This window comes from Amphiura filiformis, chromosome 2, assembly GCF_039555335.1.
Source record: "Amphiura filiformis chromosome 2, Afil_fr2py, whole genome shotgun sequence".
Lineage (NCBI taxonomy): Eukaryota > Metazoa > Echinodermata > Ophiuroidea > Amphilepidida > Amphiuridae > Amphiura > Amphiura filiformis.
Window position 1 is genome coordinate 79,218,549 of NC_092629.1, and position 7,097 is coordinate 79,225,645.

Sequence of the window (7,097 nt, forward strand, 5' to 3'; positions counted from 1 at the left end):
CCCCCCCCTGAAAATATTTCCCCATGTCCCCCGAAAAAAATCCTGGCGCCGCCACTGCTTTGACTATTTTCTAAACGCGAGCCCAGCTGTAGGCCTACACCTGTTAGGAAAGTGTTTTGGTATATACGTTAAGGTGGTACTACACCCCTTGATAAATTTGTGACTATTTTTGCATTTTTCTCAAAAAATAATAACACATTGGTAACAAAAGTTATGTATAATAGGGGCAAGGAATCCAGTTACTACACTGGAATTTCAGTGACTCAAGACAAGCGGTATACGTTATTTATGATAAGAAAAGAGGTACCGCTACAATGTACTTCATTTCTTAACATATATAATGAACCACTTGTCTTGAATCACTGAAATTTCAGTGATGTAATTGGATTCCTTGCCCCTATAATATACATAACTTTTGTTACCAGTGTGTAGTTATTTTTGAGAATATTTATCAGGGGGTGTAGTACCACCTTAATCATGTTATTATGTTTTTTCGCTATCTACTGAAGATAGCATTTAAACGGGCATTTCGTATTCAGCCTCATCCCCCACTTTTCTCAAAAAAAGTTGAGATTTTTTTATACCACAGGAAAGCTCTGGTTACATAATGTTTATGTACAAAAAAGTTCTTGCAGATGAATTCGTTTAGCAAAAATGTCGTAACATTTGAATTACGGTCTGGTGTACCAGAACGAAATTACCACAGTGGCCTTATGGAGCAGTGTACTCATACACATAATCATGCATAACTCGCAAAATCGGAATCAACTGAAATTTTGGAAATAAGCTTTTTTTGTGGATATCTACTGAAAAATAATTATAAAAAGAGGATGCCAGGATACTCTTTTAAAGCCTAATAATCTATACTACTAAAATAATAGCCGTTAGTTGTCCGTCTGTCTGTCTGTCCGTCTGTCCGGCTATGCGTTCCGCTGCGCTTCGACGCATCGTTCCGATATTTCACACATAGATGGGTATCGGGCGTGCGCTGTTTACCGGGTAGTTTCGAAGGTCATCGGATGTCAAGGTCAAAGGTCAAAATTTCAAACTTTGTCCGATCGGGCCCAAATTTGGTGGGTGGAATCCTTGATAGGAGGGGAATATAATGCGCAAAATAAAATCGAGGTCAACCGAGGTCAAAGGTCATTACGGAGGGGTCAAATTTCAAACGTTGTCCGATCGGGCTCAAATTTGGTGGGTGGAATCCTTGATACGAGGGGAATATATGCCCGAAATAAAATTGAGGTCAAGCGAGGTCAAAGGTCATTACGGAGGGGTCAAATTTCAAACTTTGTCCGATCGGGCTCAAACTTGGTGGGTGGAATCCTTGATATGAGGGGCCGTAAAACTTAAATCGAGGTCATCCGAGGTCAAAGGTCATCCAGGAGCTACATTTTAAACTTCATCTGATTTGGCTTAAACTTGGTGAAAGTAATTCTCCATATCACAGGAGCACTATCACGGCTACATGTGCTCTTTCAGCTACAGGTACACTAGTAACAGAAAATAATTCATACATTTAGCAGAACGTGTATTAGGAAAATTCTTTGTTATTAGGCCTACTTTGATGTTTCATGTTTGTTTGGTTTTTCGCTATACTGAAGATAGCGGTGGCCGCGCGGGCCAATAAAATCCAGAACATTTGAAAAAAAGTTGAAAAAGCCGACTTTCAATATAAATAACCAGTTAAAAATTTGACAAAAGTAAAACAAAAAGCCGATTTTTGTTTTTGAAAAAGATCGACAAGACCCAAAAGGTTGAAAAAGCCGACATTCAATGTTTGAAAAATTGAAAGAAAAAAAAAAAGTTGAAAAAGCCAAAATTTGGTGTTTTAAAAGGTCGACGGAGTCCAAAATGGTGAAAAGCCGACTTTTAATATTAGAAATGTTCATAAAGTTCAAAAATTCTTGAATTTTGGTGCTGAAAAAGACTAAACGAGGCCCAAAATTTTTATTTTTTATTTTTTAAAGCCAACTTTTAATAGTTCAAAAAGCCGAATTTTGGTGTGGAAAAAGTTGTAAAAGGCGACTTTTAATAGTTGAACAGTTTGAAGAAAGTAGAAAAAAATATAAAATTAATACAGATGGTGATTCATACATTTAGCATTTTATCCGCTAAAAACACGCGCCCAGATAAAATGTGTGTTAATAACTATAATGAAGATTGCATTTACGACGCGGCGGGTGTATGAAAAACAGAAGTTAATTCATACATTTAGCATTTAACACTTTTTATTTGACATGTTAGACACAAAATCAGAAATTGTCGCTGCTAAATTATTGTCAATTGCAAAACACAGTGTTATTGTTCATGTTGGTGGAGCTTTCGATGTACCTCCGCGTAGCAAACAAGCATAACATGAACTCACTCAATCAGACCATCGAAAATATGGACCACAATGGCTTCATCCCAATTGCATAGTTCAATAACCTCAATTAAACACTCATAGTGCAAAATTTGACCTCAAGTTGTAGAGTATGAGTTTTTGTACCCATATTTTCTAAGGTCATCCAATGAATGTACAAATGTACTGGGGTTAAAAGCTGTTAAAGAACTGTGCCTTAATAGATGAACATGCTGTGGATCCTATGAGAGTGGATTGGTTTATGGCGATGCAAACCTGCCAGATATCAAACGGACATCCGATAGATACTTGACCATCAGTATTCGCAGGGAATTAGTGAACTGCTCCTCAACATGATAGCTAGTCTGTGTCATTAGGGATGAATTCAAAACTGGACCGGCGGCGACCGCCGATTCTGGGCGGTTCCGCACGGCTAGCTTATTCCACGGCTGAGTAACTTTCTTTGAAAGACAGAGAGGTCTCAAAGAAAATGTGCCAAACTGACGATTGTCAGCGCTCATCTCATTGATTTGAATGAACGAATGAGTGGGTTAATGCATGAATAAAAGAATGAATGAAAAGTTGTTTGCAGTATATCATTTTAAATGAAAAGTGCTATGGGATTAAGTTCTACAGGTGGATCGAAATGGATCAACGCAAGTCGATCTCTCTTGCTGGCCACTTCTTCATTGTGGTCATTTGCAAGAAAGTCTTAATCAGCCATGGTTCGATTATCAGATCTGGATAAGGCTGGAGCTATTGGTCAACTTGAGGCTGGCATACATCAGAATAAAGTTGCGGCAACTTTTTGGAGTTTCCCGCAGTATGATCTCCAAGCTAAAAGCCAACTTTCATCAGACCGAAGATGTCAAAGACAGACCCAGAAATGGCCGCCCAAGAAAAACAACGGCTGCAGAAGACCGGTACATCAGGCTGCCAGCACTTCGAAAATCGTAGACTAATGAAACAGTGTGATATTCCTTACTCATGTTTACTGATGCAAATGCCACAGACAATGGCAGATTTTGCACATTTTGTTTGAAACCTCCTTGCCTTTCAAAGACAGTTACTCAACCATGAAATAAGTCAAGTTATGGTCACAAACTTGGTGTCATTTTTGACAGGAAAGAACAATGTTTGTATCGATATGAAACAATATGGAAATAAATTTCAAATATTTTTGATATACGGCCGTTTTGGAAAGTTTTGAGGAGTTTAGATGTGATAATAACAAATCGTACATCACAAGTGAATCGCTAGCAGTGAAGGCATGAAGTGACCATGACATATGGACATGAATGTACAAGCTGTGAGGCAGAAACCTGTGGGTAGTAAAACCTTCTTGTGGAAGCAAGTAGGCTGGACACTATGGCATAACATTTTGAAATATCTTGAACTGGATGAGTGATTTCTTAACCAACCGCACTTGATAAGCAAGCTAGCAGCAATGCGAGAGTTACATCTGGTGTCTAAAAGGTAGTGTGTTGGGGCCAATGTTCTTTCTCATTTTCATCAACGACCTGCCGAACTATGCCAAGATCTCTGAAGCCTGTCTCTTTGCAGATGACTGCGTGCTGTACAAGCAAATAATCATCTGTTTCAAATGTCTCACTTCTGCAGGATGTCCTGAATACACTACAGGAATGGGAGCGCACATGGCTCATGGAATTCATTCCACTCATCCAAATGCAAGGCTAGGAGAATCACCAACAAGGGCAAACCCAATCTGCACACGTCATATCATCCATAGTCAATCCTGGAGATATCTTCTTCAGCCTAGTACCTGGGCCTGCATGTAGATGACAAACTCAATTTTAATCACAAAGAAACCAAACTCGACCTGTTTCCATCGCTGCAGCAAAACATTCAAAGAAGCTACCTACATGACGTATGTCAGACCAATTAGGAATACGCTGTTCTGGTCTGGGATCTGAATAGGGTCTATACTGGGATCCGTATAATATAGAAGGTTGAGCAGGTTCATCCTAGTTGTGCCAGCTATGTCACTGGGAAATATGACCGTGGGACTAGTGTAACTGGCTTACTGAAAGACCTCAAATGGCCAACACTGGAAAACAGACAATACCAAAGCAAATTGTCAATGCTGTATCGGTTATACGCTACAACCTGATGGCTATCAAATAGAGTACCTCACCGAAGCGAAATCCCGCACTAGAGGACACCCCTCCAGGTTCTGGTCAGGTCACGGCAACACGGCAATTTGCTGTATCCTTCTTCCCGAGATCTAGCAGGATTAGAATTCCCATCCGTTGGTGTCTTCAGACTGGCATTGAGGAGTGATGTCAGCAGTCATGTATAGTTCTTAAAGCACCTTATCACTGTACATATTTTGCAATGAAATCTGTTGACTGCAACTTTTGGATGCAGCGAGCATATCACACTTGCAGTATGCTTTTTCGTTTTGAAGTCAGTACTTACATAGTCAGTACTTACATAGGATGAAGAAGAAGACACCTATATGCCTATCTCAGCTGACAGACATTTACACTGTAAAAAAGTGTACATCGGTGTTCTTGCATACTGTAAAAAATTATAGTGTAATAAAAGCCTGGTATTGTCATCCAAAATAAGCAGAAAATTTCCATCTACCACGTTGAGTTCACTTGTGCCATTTGAAACCAACATATCAAAAGCCCATGAGCGCAAACAAAAGAAGTACCTTGACCTTGTGTCAGATAACGGTTTACTTGTGATTTGACTTGTTTTGAAGTCGGATCACGTGGACTTATTATCCTGAAAAATGTTGGACATATTGACAAGATATTCTCTTTTGTCAGCAGATCCATACCATCTAAGAAATTAATGAGCAGTGATGGGGGAATTCGGCAAATGAGTGGTGAGGGAATTCGGCAAATGTGGCTACCAGTCCAGTACATACACGATCTGGAATGCCAGGCACGAGGCGGCCCGGCCGCGTATTAACTTTCTGCAACCAAGATATTAATATTCATAATTTGTAGAACATTACATATATATGACTCATTTGTGCTGTTTGGAGCTATTGCGGCCCATTATGGTTGCAGAAAGAAATTACGCGGCCCGGCCGGCCGGGGATCAGAAGATCAACCCCACGTCTCTTAATCCTGCTCAGTAATGCTTGTTATTATATTCTCATGATGCAGTCATGTCTACAGTAGAATTCATCTCGACCTTTGCAGGACTTAACCCCATTAAAAGCTATTAAACCAAGATAACACTCATTGAAACAGCTCAACTGATTAAATCGGATCTTCTCTGGCTGTGCACATGTGACTGTTTTCATGTGCGATATCGCAATAAAGTTTGTATTATAGCTTCAGTTGGGTAACCGATTATAAAGGAAACGAAAGGAAACAATAGTATGTGTACTATTGTTCACGAAATGAGACAATGGCGTGCGTTTTGTAAACCAGCATTCTTGAAAATGAGCAACATAATGATTGTTGACTTAACACAGTTTGGAAATAATTTCTTCATATTTTTGGTGTTATCTGTCGTTTACATATCCTTCCTAAAACACAAAAGTACGACCCTCTCCAAACACCTAAATTAGCTAAAAATTTAGGACATGTTACAAAACTTTATTTTCTAGAACCTATTTAGAATAATTTAAATGTAGCTTTTACCGGTTTTTTGTGGCATCCTTCAGAAGTGAGCGGTCCGATACCAATATTTTCGGTCAAATCTCCATTCAATTAACACGGGGAGTTGGCTAGCTATGCCTTGCCCTCACTCATATTTTACAAAAGTGCGACCATTTCTGAACATCTAACCTAGCTGTAATTTTAGGTCATGTTAGAGAAATATATTTGCTAGAAGTTTTGGAGAATAAATAAAATATTGGCTGGTTATTTTTCACACAGTGATGTTAACTAGGCAAGTGTCCATTCTCCCAACATACATCATTTGCAGAGGTCACGCGACAATGGTGAGAGCACTGTGTATTGTGTATAGGAAAACGGACAGTAACTGCAGTATGTCTTGTATTTTGCTAGTGCCTACCACAGCTTACCACGCTGCATGATATGGATAACTTGTCCAGATTGATTTTGTCCTGGGGTTTGTATTCCTCCTTGTATTCATGCGCTTGCTTGTATTTTTTGACTTTTAGCATTTGCTGAATAGCGGTTGATATATAACACAGAGTAAATGATAATATTTTACTACAAACACAGGAATTGCCTTTTTAGGCCTCTGCTGACTGAAAAGAAAACTTGAGCTTTTGTTAAGAGGCTAGAGGCTAAAACCACGTGGATGACTCTAAATTCACGGTTAGTCTACTACCAACGTAAGCCTATGACAAATTCCGCTGGTTTGCGAGAGCTAAGTGATCACCACCTCGGGTGGCTGTTACAGGGGGTCCCGCAGGGGGTTGTCAAACTTCTTGTGTTTTTATTATTATGAAAGTATGATTGAATTTATTGAATAAATAGGTAATGTTGAAATCGGGTGATTTATTCGAAATGACTTGCTATAGCAATGGCAAGAGTGTACAAAAATGGATTAATCGCAGAATTTATGAGTAGTATTAAACCCACTGTCCACGCATACATCTCTGGTCCAACGGTGAATGCACCACATTGCACGAACAAACATACCAAGGCTAATGGTACCCAGCAAAAAAAATCCGTGAGGACCACTGATGACATTTTAAAGGCCATCCGCAGTTCTTTCTTTTCTGCCGTACTCTGAACCTTTTTAGAAGAACTGCGAGCTATTTGAAATATTCTGATGTAGAATACAGCTATAGTAG